Here is a 15203-nt window from a genome sequence, read left to right as displayed (position 1 = left end):
TGTTGTAAGATACTGTAGAAACAGCAGCAGAGGTTTTTTGGAGAATCTGTAGCGGTGACAAATTACATAGAGGAACTTTTAACCTACCGACCTTTACAAAATCAAGATGAACTTATGCCGTATGTACTTTTTGGAGGCGAAGACTTTTCTCCTTAATGCGAAATCCATGTCCACAAAAATATCAAAGACTGAGTCTAGCACGTCCTATGATATAGAATGCATATAATAAATTGCTGATATCCAACTTCTTGCGCTTAGAGCTCATGATCAAACACTCCGAAATTGCATCAACGAAAATGAACAGAATTTTTTCATAATTAGATATCAGCATAAAATTCGCATAATTTAAGTGGCACAAATACGATCTCTAAAAATTGTCATTATTTACCGGTCTCTTGATCCATAGCCAAAGTAATTTCCGCCATACTTTGTCTTTAATATTTTTATGTGCGGTACGGCATAATTTTTTTAATATCTATATTTTCATTAATTTAAAGTCTGTTGTGGTTTCCAATAATTGAGAATTAATTTTTAGGATAAACGTTAAACTTATAATCTATTTTGAGAACAATCTTGTAACAAAAAACAATCGGCATCGAACCTTTTGCGTTCCGTATGATTATGCTCTCTCGCTCTTTCTCTAGCAAGGGTTTGGGAAGTATTCATTTCGCAAAACAGTTGAATATGTGTTTCCGTTTTACGGAACGACCCACATCTCATTAGACTCAATTTTGGTTTTAAAGACCCGATACCAATTGTTCGATGTTCGGTGGTAGAATTCGGCGTTCTCAATTTATTTAAAAATTATCCGCTGGCGCCCTAACGTTCTAGTTTTCCTACACGTATCGCCGTAATAGTATTCACCTTCAAGTTGTAAGAATCTATTTAGCAATCTTTGGAAAAGTTTGATCATTAAATTGATTAAAATAGTTTGGTTTTATTCAATCTCTTCCAACATGGGAAATCGTCCTTCGAAGAAGAAATTGGGAATTAACTGTGTGGGTCAATTCATACAAAGAGTTTATTGTACGCGAAGTCTAGTCTTACGACTACTCACACTTGTTGTGGAATTGACCGGTCTATTTTTTTTGTGTCAATTGACCGAAATAATTTTGAAAATACCATGAAATTTGTATTTATTTATTTATTTATATTGTGCGTTACGTTGCCGTCACGTCGTTCTGGGAACCAAATGGAGCCGATAGTATTATTGGAATTCCCCGAATCGTTTAGTATCGTATTCGGGTATCCATCCCTTAAAGGTAAATTGAAGATCACAAACCCATAATAATTTATTATCAAATACATGTTATTATTAAATAATGATAGGTAACACTCTACAATTGCAAGAGGTTATTTAAAATATTTTTTGGTTAGTCGATTACGAAGTTGTCAATTGATCAGTCGCAAGTCACACTTAAATGATTAACTCATGTGCTTGATATCTGGATATATCCAAAATCGAAAACCTATATACAATTGACATATTTTTTGGTTCATATGATTTGTTTTTTACCTATAATGCATGATAATTGAATATAACTAGAGTGAATAATATTCAATAACAGACATTGACAACTTACTTTATACTGTCCGAGTTGAATTATTCATAGTGCCTGGGTATTGACCTTTCGGACGGTTGAGAACAATTCCAAAAACAAACCGCCAAGTTTCGTGTTTAATTGCAACCCGTTTTGACTTTATAGAGTATACGCTAATTATGAAATAATAATTAACTCATTTTTTGCATTCGCTATATACAGCGTTTTTTTTTATAGCCGGGTGTGTATGACTTTAATTGCGTCAAAAACAATACAAAGCTTTTATATAATTACAATTATATCCAATTAACTGGGAATAAGAAATCTTAATTGCGTTTTCATTGATAATGTTAATAAACAATTTAAATTTCGAATGGCATGACAAATGTGTATTTAATAAAGTTGACGGCATAGGGACTATAGTTAGCAGAGATTTTACGTGGAAACTAACGGGAATATCCTGTGGATCTGATGTTATGGTTTTTAATTGTTCAATGAAATGAAAGGAATTAAGCCATTCGGGACACTAGAGGAAGAAATTCCATTACACATACAGAAGGTATAATTGATCAGTGGCATAACAGAGAACAAACAGTCGACAGGCAGCAGTTTCTTCCACTTATTATTAAGGTTAACGATGGCTCTAGTGATTTTAATCATTTAAGTGATAGAATAGTAAGTTAAAATAGTCAAGTACTGAAATATTCAAAATACCAGTTCCCAAAAGGGTTATTTATGACGATAAATGGACGGTACGAAACGGAGTTTTTATACCCTACTTTAAATTTTTCTTTTTCGCTTGCAGCAAAAAGTATCACAAAAAAAGCACAAACTCTACTGTTAGCGGTTACTCTACGAGTCGACAATGGATCCGAGCGTTACCAAGGAAAAAAAGGAGACAACCAAAACTTTGATCAATGGAAGTGGTGAGGTGAGGTGAGGAATGTTATTAAAGCGTAAATATAGAAAAATAATAAAATACATACGAGCCCTGACAACTAATTGTTCGGACGATGTACGAAACAATAAGAAAACATTTATACTTATTTTAAATTGATTTTTTTTGCCTTTTTTATCGAAATCACGTACTTATTTTTATACCAAAAAGTGCTATCGTAATGAATTATCTTTTTATTTGACATAAATTACATAACAAAATATTAAAAAAACATACCGAATTAATAAGAAGTAACATCACCCTTCGCGGCAATAACAGCTTTTATGCGTTTTGGCATGGAATCTACCAAAGTCTTGCAATATTCGGGGGTGAAAGTGTTCCAAATTTCGATGATTTTTGCCTTTAATGCTGGAACTGTACGCTGAAGATTGGTACGCAAAGTCTTTTTCATCCGATGCCATAAAGTTTCAATAATATTGGCCGCGATAAAACTTTAATATTATGCTCCCCAAACCACTTTTTTGTTGTTTTCGCAGTATGGCAGGAATGTTGCGATATAAAATTTTCATTTCCAAAAGTTCGTTCTATTAATGGAATCAAACTTCTTGATTAAATTTTGTTGGTATTTTTCTGCATTTACAGTACAATCAATGAACTCGTAGTTGCCAACCCCTTTACCACTCATACACCCCCATATCATAACACCCTGGGGACATTTTACCGTGCGCTTTAGACAATCTTTGTGAAAGGCTTCTGATTTTGTACGAATCATCTTTTTTTGAAAATCGCTTACACACACATCAAATTTTGATTCGTCGCGCAAACGTTTTTTCTTCTGAATAGACGTTAATAATGATTTTTCTTTTGCCTTCAACAAAAGTAGATCTCATAGAATATTAATAATTTTTATATAGAAACAGGAAAAATTGTAAACATACCTTATAAAAACTCAAAGCAGACTTATGCATCCATTGTCTACAACATTCCCTGGAGACATTTAAGTTTGCCTCGTGATTCCATTGGGCTTGAATTTGTCGTAAGACGCTTCGTTTGCTAGTTTTACAAATGTTGAACAGAATACGACGATCTCTTTCAGTGATTTTACGGGGTCGGCCTGAACTTTTACCACGAACGCTGACACTAGCTGTCTCTCCATACTTTTTTATAATATCCCCGGCTGTTAATTTTGCAATACTCAAGTCATTTGAAAGTTTTTGCATTGATTTACCTCTGCAGTACTGAGATATGATAATTTCTCGCACTTTTTTGTTTGTTGCAATTCCACGCGTCATTTTCTTATTAACTATTACACAAACTTGAAAGATACAACCCGAACTGACATCTCATTTATCTAAGCACACTACATTTTACCATCAATGCATGGGTAACATCGATTTCTTGGTCAATAAACATTCGCGTCCGAATATTTATTTGTCAGCACATTTAGTATATTTCCGTTATTTTGCTATGTAATTCATGCGAAATAAAAAATAATTCAATACGATAGCACTTTCTGTGCTATCGTAATGTGCGTAAATTGATTATTCAATCGACAAAGCAAAAAAAAAAAATAAATAGACATAAAAAATGTCTTTTTTTATCATTTTTTACATCGTCCGAACATTTAGTTGTTAGGGCTCGTATTCTAAAATATACCCCAAATTAAACACCACATTTAATGTGGACGCAACAATATCTAATTATTAATATTTAGAGGTATGGAACGTTAGTGTTAAGTTTTATTGCTATGATTGGGAAAGGAGCAAATAAAATCGAGTTGTAATTGAAGATCTATAAAACTAAGATTTGAAACTATTTTACATTGGAAGTAACAAATGTTTACACGTTTACAATAAAAAATGAAATAAAAGGAAAATATTTAACGTAACGAGACAAAAGTTTGAATTTTAAAACACTTACATTGTCCTGAAATTAATGTATATTGAAAAATACGACCGGTCTGTCTGCTACATAAAAAATTAACATATTTAAATGTATAAAAGACGGCTAATAATACCGGATTATGTCCACGAGAAAATTAAAACCTCTCCGAAAATTTGACGAATATTTTAAATACAAAATTGCGACGCGACAATGTAGTTAATAAAAAAAAGGAAGAGAATTCTGGCGTTACAGAGTTTTCGTCGTGGAAAACGAATTTGATTTTTTAAAAAACTTTATTCAAGCGAGATGACAAAAAAGCTAGCGACGTGGTTCGCACCGTGGTTTTATATAGACAAATTGCTGACACTTTGAGAAGCAAGTAATATAATATGTATGGGAACCTTTACTCCGCAGTTTACAGTATCAAAGCGTTTATAACTCCTCCGCCCTCAGATAAAAACACGGGTACAACAAGTGCTTTTAAATAACAATATTTTCTTTTTGTTTATTAATTTTAGATTTAAATGGAAAATATTTATATAATAAATAAATCGAGATTAATATAATTATTACGTATAACAAAATTGTCCAAACACTGCTTCTTGTAGAATATATACGTGATGACATCTTTCCAAGGTTTTCTTTTGCTTCGTCCATTTGGATTTGCAGCTCCTTTATTTCCTTTAGGTTGATCGTGTCCAATGTGAGTTCTGGTGGATCGAAGATTGTTTTCTGTTTATGTAGTAGTGAGAGATTCACTTCCGGTAGACGAGTGTCATCAAATCTCAATCGATTAGGGGTATAGGTTCTTAGTTCAGTTTTTCCAATTTGTACTTTGCAAATTGGGGAGGATTCGATAAGGTGGGATCCAAATAATGGAACAGTATTAATGTCGTCATTACATTGTACTGTTGCTATTATCTTCTTAGGTGTCACAATAATCCATTTTCCATTTTGGATTTTAAAAATTTTTATTTCTTGAAGTTGAAGTTAATTGGTTTACAGTTTGTTATATTAGTCTTGTGAGTTATTATTTCCACTGAACAAGGCGGGTGTTCCTTCATATAGGTAATATGTATATTTTTACACATGAACTCATTTTTTAGTAGCTTTACACATTCAGAGTCCATAAATGAGTACATATTTCCACTCAATGCAAGATATGGTTTGATCGGTATATTAACGTAATATTGCAGTTCTTGTTCACTATTAACTGGTAGCGGATACAACCGGTAATATTGATAAATTTCTGATTCTAGTAGCGGTAGTTCCAAAATAAATGTTATTATTAGTCTTCTAGAGTAGCTGTTTATTTCTATAATTTTTTCAAAATTTAATATATTTTCGATAGATAACTCGAACGGCAGTTGATTTTCCTTTAACTCTTTTTTAATGTTTTTAATTTCTTCGAATAGATCAGACGGATCAATTATCGAATTATGTAAAGTGTTTAATTTGGCAAAACTAATTGCGGTCTCAATTTTCTCAAAAATGTTATATATTAAATTATACATAAAGGTAATTTGATTCATTACTACATGTATTTGGAAATACTCATAGTCATTCGTTTGTTCAATGGTTATCTTTTTAATTACTTGATCAATTTGTAATATTTTAGATTTAAGGATAAGTTGGTTATGAGAAATATTTGATATCGAATTTTTAAATGAGTTGATTGTTTTTTCAAACAGTTTTATTTGATTAATTGAATTGGTTCTTAAATTATTTTGGTTTTCTTGCAGTTGTTTGATTTCTACATCGTATTTTTCCGCGTCAGATTGGTCTAAGTTTCCAGTAATACATTTAATAATAGAACCGATTGGGTTTAATAGGCCTCTCTTATTTCTTATAGATAATGGATTGAGTTGACTAATTTGATTTTCAATGCGTTTTTCTAATGTTACAAGAGGGATGACTGAATTCGAATATTCGTGAAAGTAATTAGTATTATTTTTAATCTGACTAATTAATATTTTTACTTGGTTATAGATTACATAGAATTCAGCAACAGCTGGGTTTAAATCAAAAATTTGTATAAATGAGAAATGGTTGGAGGTTATTTTTGCGGTACCTAGTTTATAAGGAAGGATTCCTGGATAGTTGTTCAGGTTGTGGATTTTTACTTCGTTTGCTCCGATGTTTGCGAGCCATCTGGAACAATGTTCATTATTTTAGTCTCGTTAACGTGAGTTATTTCTTTTTTATTTGTCTTTGGGTTTTCTATTTCAATTTTATTATTATCTAGGATTTTTGTTAATACGAATGGTCCAGAAAATTTTTTGTTTAATTTACCTTTTCGGCTTTCGGTGCGCTTATACACTGTTGCGCCAATTTTTAGTTCTACTGGAGTTTTGTTTTTGTTAATTTTATCGATCGTTTTTTGTTTTTTTAAAAGGGAATCATTATGTACCTTTTCGTAAAGAAGCTTAGTATTTGTTTGATGGTTATTTACGTATTCACAATATATTTGAGAAGGAATTAGGTTCATAGGGTCACGTGTATCAGTGTGTCCTAGTGTTAATTCAAAAGGCGTAAAATTAGTATTTGAGTGTATAGTACTGTTATATGCAATGATCGCATAGGGCATAAGTGAAATAATATCGGAATTTTTATCTATTTCCTTCAATAGGCGTAAGTGTTCGATGAGGGTTGAGTGAAAACGTTCGATAGGTGAATTGGATTCGTGGTGACTCGGCGTTGTGAAATGGATTTTAATTTTATGTATTTTTAATAAAGAGTCTAGAACGTCATTTTTAAATTCTGTTCCGTTGTCAGAAACAATTTGTTTTGGTATTCCATAGAATGAAAAGAAATGTACTAATTGTTGGCATGCTGAAATCGCAGTTCCAAAATAGGGCAATGCCTGTCCAAACTTAGAGAATTTGTCAATTATAGTTAAGAATTTTTGTCCGCCGGCAATAAAGGTATCGACGTGTATGATTTCAAATGGTTTAGAAGGTGTTTCAGTTAACATTAAAGGTTGATCTGGTGGTTTTCGTTGATATTTTGCTCGCTGGCAAATTTCACACTCGTTAATATATTTTGTAACATCTGACTTTAAGGATTTCCAGTAATAATTATTTTTTAAGAATTTACAAGTTTCTTCTATGCCTCTGTGATTAGTTTTACCTTCATGTTTATATTTAATTAATATATTTCGTTCTTCCGGTTCAACATTATTTATTAATTTGGTGCATTCGATTAGTATATAATTTTGAAAATGTTGGGCGATTACCTTTTGTACAATTGGTCTTAGTTGTTGAGATAAAAAGTGAATATACGTCTTTTTGTTATTTAAATGTTCTTTGAAGAATTTTGTTAAACTAATTTCTTCTTCTGGAATTGTTGCATGTAATATATTATGACCGTCGAAGTTTTTAAAGTTACATTTAACATAAGTAGAATACGGAGATTTCTGAAGTATTATCTGATTTGGTTTGTTGTTAATAATTTCATTTAATATAGGTATTCCTTGTAAAGATTCGTCAGTATTTGTACTATGTATTGTATTTTCAAAAGCCGGTCTTAAAAGTTTGTTTTCGAGAATGATTATTTTTGGGCTCCTAGGACGTTTATTTTCTATTTCTTCGAGTGTTTTCGAAATTTCATTTGAGTCTAATTTATTCGGATCGAAATCGTTGTCTAGAAATTTGTTAATATCAAGATCAATATCTCCAGGATTATTATAAATAAAGTCGGTTTCTAAAGCATTTAATTTTATTCGTGACAAGGCGTCCGCATTTGTGTTTTGTTTACCATTTTTATAAAGAATTTCGTAATCGAATTCTTCTAGTTTAAGTCTCCATCTCACAAGTTTTGAATTTGGTTCTTTTAGGTTAAATAACCAGACTAATGGTCTGTGGTCCGTAAAAATTTGGAATTTTCTACCGAAAAGATACGGTCTAAAATATTTACAGGCCCATACTATGGCAAGTAATTCTTTTTCCGTTGTAGAGTATTTTTGCTCGGTGTCATTAAGTGTGCGAGACGTGTATGCGACTGGGTTATCGTTTGGTGGTGTGCCTTGTGATAATACGGCACCTAACGCGTAATTTGATGCGTCTGTAGTTAACACGAATTGTTTTGAAAAATCTGGATATTTTAATATTGGGGCATTTATTAGTAATTGTTTTAAATGGTTGAAAGCTGTAATAAATTCGGGACTGTGTTCTACTTTAGATTTTTTCTTTAGACATAAGGTCATTGGTTTTGTGATTTTAGCAAAATCTTTAATGAATCTTCTGTAGTATCCTGCCAATCCTAGAAATGACTTAATTTCTTTTTGTGTTTGGGGGAGAGGAAAATTTTTTACTACTTTTATCTTGTCAGGATTTGGACTAACGCCTTCTTTAGTGATTTTATGACCTAAATACGCTACTTCTTTATGTAGAAATTCTGATTTATCTAGTTGAATTTTAAAGTTTGCCTCCCTTAGTCTCTGAAAAATTTTTCTTAATCGATCAATGTGTTCCTGTAGGGATGTGGAAAAAATTATAATATCATCTAAATATACTAAACAGATTTCGTTTTGGAAGCCTCTTAGCACATTATTCATAACACGTTGGAACGTCGAGGGTGAGTTTTTCAATCCGAAAGGCATGCGTTTAAATTCGAAAACTCCAGTACCAGTAGAAAAGGCTGTCTTTGGGATGTCATCGGGATGCATTTCTATCTGATGAAAACCGCTAGCTAGATCCAGAGTTGAAAAATACTGAGCTTTACCGAGTTTATCAAGAATATCTGAAATGTTAGGCAAGGGAAATTTATCATCAATTGTTTTTTCATTAAGTTTCCGGTAATCTATGACAACGCGCCATTTACGTTTATTTGATGCATCTAATTTTTTTGGTACGATCCATATAGGACTACTCCATGGGGAATGTGAGGGTTGGATTATATTATTTTTTAGCATTTCGTCTATTTGTTTATTTACTTCGGCTTTATGTATTTCAGGATAACGGTAATTTTTTGTGTAAACGGGGGTTTCGTCAGTTAGATTAATTTTGTGTTTAATTTGTTTCGTGAAAGATAATGGCACTTTATCGCAATAAAATATGTCTCGATATTCGTAACATAGCTTCCTAATTACTTTATATTCTTCTTTATTACAGTGATTCAGTCTTAAATTTTTTAGATTTTCTTTTTGCAAATTGTCGAAATTACTTATTGGATGTTCGATTAAATTTTCATTGTTATCTTCTAATATTTTTATGAAATTAGTTTCACATTCATTTATTAATTCTATTTCTAGAGGTTTAATAAATTGTATACTAACAGGATTTTCAGATGTGTTAGTAATGGTTGTTAACGCGAATGAATCGACAATTTTTACTAAAGCTTCGGGCATTTCAGCATTTACAAATTTTTCGTATTTTAAGATTCCTATACCATTTTGTTCTGTCACGGGTATTTTAACTTTATGTGTTGTTCTTGGTTGAATAATAATTTCATCGAATTTAAATTTGGATTCGTCAAAATTTTTATTTATTTTTGGATCCGCTGGGGTGTTTTTAATATTATGTTGGTAATACAGTGGAATTATTACATTCGGTGTTTCCAGTGTAGACTCGCTAATATTTATTTTTGATTTTATTTGTTTCAAAAGATCTACTCCTATAAGTCCATCAAATTTTGGGGAAAAGTTAAAAAGATAGAATTTATGTTGTTGATCAGGACAATTGAAAGAAGGAAATAATGGTATTGTCATTACTTCATTATGAACAGATGTTGCATGAGCTGACATTACTGAAAAATTTTCAATATTTATAAAGTCTGGGTAATATTTGTAAGCTAACTGTGGATTTATAAAACTTTTCGCGCTACCTGTATCTAATAGAAATTGAGCATCAAGTTCAGGAAAATATACTATTGGTAAATCAGAATTATTATAATTATTAACATATATTGAAGTGTAGTTTTGGGGAAAATTTTGCGTTAAGTTTGGTTGCTTGTATTCGGAGTTTCCTGAAAATTTCCGTCCTGCTCATTATAACAGTAGTTATTTTCGTCTAATTGATATATTTGATCGGAAAATTCTTGTGTATCATAATTTGTGTCGTAGGTGTATTGTTCTTCAAGGATGGGATATTCGTGATAATAAAAATCATAAGGATTTTCACTTTCAAAATTTGATATTTCGTTGTTTGAATTAGCTTGAGGGGTTGTGGATTGATTGTCAATCTCTTTTGCTAGATAGTAATTTTTATTTGGTTGAATTTGATTTATACGGGTATTGCCTGATGAAGTATCCATAGGTTCCGGTTTGTCAAATTTTTGTCATAAATGGGTAAGGTCTTGGATTAAATTGATGTCTTTGGATCATCGGGTTAATTCTTTGAATATTCGGGAAGTTTTGTCTTTGATTATTTTGGAAATTTGGTCTTGGAATATTCTGAAAATAAGGTCTTGTTTGGAAATTATTTTGAAATCTCGGGGGGTTAAAATTATTAAAACTTGGTCGAATTGTTGGCGGTTGAAATGGGCTAGTAAAATTTTGTGGAGCTAATGGGTAATTAATTGGGTATTGACCTAATAGAGGTTTTGGTTTATTTTGCATTGCAACAGGTGTAGTTTTGGTTGAAATATCAACACGATTTTTATAAGCGATAAAATTTTCTTCTTCTAACGAGAACGACATGGCTTCTTCGAGAGATTTTGGATTTCTTAAACGTACAACTAACTGCATATGGTAATTAAGACCGTTTATAAATGTTTTTAAAATTAGATCTTCAAATTGGATAATTTTTAGAGTTTTTATATTGATATCTTCGCATGTAGAGTTAATTTTTGAAAATAAAATACTACGGGCATCTTGCAAGCGTAAACCAAAATTATGCGCACTTTCGCTACTATTGGGTTTCATTGAAATTATATCCTGTAAAAGACAATCAACTGATCTTTGATCGGAAAACGTTGCCAGAAAGGCTGTTTTACTTTTTAACCAACTATCGAGTTCAGAACGAGAAGCTATTAAATCAGCTGCTCTACCAATTAATTTACTAATTATTGTATCGATTAAACAAACATTTATTGAAGCATTTGGGTTATTTACATTTTGATGATTAGTTAGAAAATTTTCGCAGATTCTAATAAAACGATTTATTTGTTTAGGATTGCCGTCGAAATGAGGGATGTTATTCGCTTGGTACCTAACTAATTGAAGATTCACCGTATCCGGCATTGTGTTTAAATTAATGTCAGAATCGGAATCGGAATCAGATGATGTATTAAAATTATCGACAGAAGCTACTCTAGGTTTTAACTCTAATGTTTCAAAACGAGAAATTAATCTTTCCAGTTTGAATCAGAAAAATATTTACAAAAGAAAAACTTACATTAATAGTGAGAGAACGACGATTTTCATTCCTGGTTGTTTCGTTTCTTAATCTAGTTTTCCAATAGGATGAGCGATGCTTGTCTCTTCCCTGGGCTACGTATGAAATTCGGACGATTTTTGTTCCTTATTTCGCACCAATAGGGTTGTGGACGATGCTTGTTCCTTCCCCTGGCCAATTGAGCACTTTGCACCCACTTGAACAGTTTTTTGTGTTGTTCGGATTTCGCGAATAAACTCTTGAGAGAGACCAAACAGTGTCGATTTTGGAATGCTTGTTTCACGGAAATCCTACCGACTGCGCCAGTTTTCGTCGTGGAAAAGGAATTTGATTTTTTAAAAAACTTTATTCAAGCGAGAAGACAAAAAAGCTAGCGATGTGGTTCGCACCGTGGTTTTATATAGACAAATTGCTGACACTTTGAGAAGCAAGTAATATAATATGTATGGGAACCTTTACTCAGCAGTTTACAGTATCAAAGCGTTTATAACTACAGCAAGTGCAATGCGCAATATTTATCCCAACATAGTTCACACAATGCGTTTTTTGACAGAATACTTGAATCGGCAACTGCACCAAATTTTGTTTGTGTACCTCCCTGCATTATTTTTTTTAATGGTTATAGAATATACGTACTAGAAGTCAACACAAAGCAGTATAATTCAAAATAGATTAAAATTTGTGAAAAAATCCTTACTTTTTCGAGTTAAGTGCTGAGTTGCACTGACTATTGAGTCATCGAATTATTTATTTTAATATAAAATTTTTGTTGGGGTTTCCACAAAATATTTATTGGGGTTTTCGCAACAGTAACTGTTGTTAACTATTACATAACAGAAACGGATAGAGCAAATTATAAACGACAAGTAATTAAGCAGCTGCTAAACAAATTCAACAATAACCCAACTCAGTGCGAAAATGTCTCCAGCATATTTGGCCGCGTTAAATAATGGCTATCGGATAAGAAATATCGGATTGCATTTCGGTTATGGTTACGCCATACATTCACGAAACCAACGACATCGAATTACCGGGGCCTGGTATTTCTTTCCATTATCTTAAAATAAATTCAAGAATAATAAGGCATTAATTACGAGCGATCAATATTAATTACCGCAGGCACACAACGCAGTATTTAGTTCAAAAAATGTATTTTTTAGAAAATTATTCAATATAATCGGGGAATGTTTCATTACGACTTTTTACTAGAGAACTTAAAATACTGATGGCCAGACTTTAAGGACCTTAACGAGTTCGCCGTTTTTTATTTTCCTAACTAAATAATATTATATTATGTAACAAGTCTGATAAAGCCATTTTAATAAACTCTACAACATAAATAGTATTCTTTTATAAATTTCCGGGAAAAAATTATTGCTATTCAACGATAGCAACAAACTTGGTCATTGAAATTGTGCAAGATTGCAACAATCGAAGAGTACTTTTAAAAACATTCGAATGATGATGATTGATTTATTGCAAGCGCGACCTCCAGGCGATTGACAAAAATACAAAGCTTTCTTTATCTTGCTTAGTTGCTCAGCAATGAAAAAACCTACATAACATATAGATTCATTACGTTATTAAAAAAAAAAAAAGAGAGAAAGAGAGTGCTTTCCTAAAATCTGCAAAGTGTTTTTGTTAGTTTTATATAAAGATGTAAAGGAGGATGTAAATGAGAAATGAGCATCCACCAAATTTTATATCAAAAAGGGTTCTTTCGACACTCTAAAGTAGCAGTCTACGGAATGGGCCAAATTGGACACTTTTAAAGAACCAATTTTAAAAGAGATAGAGGAAAACTGATGTCGGTGCTTATTCTGATATTTATTAAGGTTTCAAAGTTATAGGGTATTTAAGCATCTGTTAATAAATAACTTATAACTAACTAATAAAATTAACAGTTTACTAATTATCAACGCAAAAGCCTACTTTTGTAGCTATGCGGCTATAATACTGAAAAAAAATGCATATTGGTATTTGTCAAATAGTAATTTTGACTGTGGAGACGTTAGGTATTAATTTAACTTTTCAAATAAATTCAAATAAAATCAACAGGAAATTAAAGTTAAAGCTCTCCACATAAAGGCCTATTATTATCCACTTGTTATTCAGTACCCCTAATTAACTAATATTCTTATTCTTATTACGATTCTATCACGCTTTTTTACTTTAGATAGAAATTTATATATACAATTTTCTCAGGAAAATTATGAAGGTCGTTACATTTCAACAAAATATTTTGTGTTATTATATATCAGAAAACTCATTTGGTTTTTTGTCAAAATCACATTAATGAGTTTTTTGTTTTTATCTTAGATAAATTAATAATAGTTGTAGAAGTAGTAATAATTGTATCCAAAGGTGTGTGCAATTCTAACATTGAAATATAAGGATAATGTGTTTTGGTGAGAAGGCATGTTTTTAGAAAGGACTTAACGGTTCCTACTGTTCTTCCCGTTCCTTTCTCTTAGTTCGTTCTGCTCATTTGATTGAGGAAATAAAGGACTATTTCCTGTGAAAAACTTGTAAATATTAACGACGAGAATTGGAGGTCATTATCTGAAAATAATTGATATACTCAGAAAGAAAAAAGTTTGCTTCAAATTATTTGTGGTCTTTCCTGAAGTAGTAATATTTCAGCTCATTAAAATACTATCTGCAAGAACTAGGTGAAAAATTGTTTATTTTTTGTCATCAATTTTTAGATACTTCGGCGATATAGTGGAGTTTCCTAGGATGTAGCAAAATAACAAAAGCTCAAAGCAATATGTAATTTCCGATTTTTGAAAAGTGACCGCCGAGTAATAAATTTAATACAAGAGAATCACGTCTAAACCAATCAGTAGCCTTGAGTACATCAAGGAATATTAAATCAGTTAGCTTTCAAGTGAGAGTATTTGTCATTGCCTTCCACATCAATCCATCTCTATCTCATGCGCATTCGCAATAACTTCGCATTATTTTATTGAAAAATATTATATCTTCTCGTGACTGCTTCATGGCCAACCACCTGTTCCTCAACCGTTATCTCGCCGATAGATCTCGATATTCTTTATTAGAATAATTCTGATTTATTAATAGGTAACCGCAACGATTAAACGTTAATCAACCGACATTTAATGATAAAAAAATGTGCGGTGTAGGGCTGCGCTATTTGATGTAATCCTATTTATAATTTGTTTAAAGAAGACCATATTTCTTTATATCTGCCTACTTTTTGCAGTTTTCGAGGAACTGAATAATCTTTTAAAAAACAGTCCCAAATACAAATATGACTTGTTCGTTTTCACATCCAAAAAATGAAGTAAAAAAATTAAAGTCCACATTTATATTTTTTAATCCCGTTATTAAAATAGATCTAGCAAAAAAGAAAATAATACTTGCCGGATATATTCTGAAATGTCAGTTTTTTAAAAAAATTATAAGTGCTATGGATTCCAAGTACACAAATAACCACCTTTCTTTTCGTATTAATCGCAGTGCACTCAAATTCAGTGAGAAAGGAAAAATGTGCTTTGCACCCCGCTTGACATTGCATATTTT

General features: G+C 31.7%; 1 protein-coding gene across 1 annotated transcript in view; it reads right to left on the bottom strand.

Annotated features, from left to right (window-relative positions):
- Positions 1 to 15203, bottom strand: part of LOC132702874 (F-actin-monooxygenase MICAL3) — a 74129-nt gene that overhangs the window by 38357 nt on the left and 20569 nt on the right. The gene's annotated exons all lie outside the window — the stretch shown is intronic.

This window comes from Cylas formicarius, unplaced genomic scaffold (genome assembly GCF_029955315.1).
Source record: "Cylas formicarius isolate icCylForm1 unplaced genomic scaffold, icCylForm1.1 PGA_scaffold_6__28_contigs__length_40554024, whole genome shotgun sequence".
NCBI lineage: Eukaryota > Metazoa > Arthropoda > Insecta > Coleoptera > Brentidae > Cylas > Cylas formicarius.
This window is presented reverse-complemented; position numbering and strand designations above follow the sequence as displayed.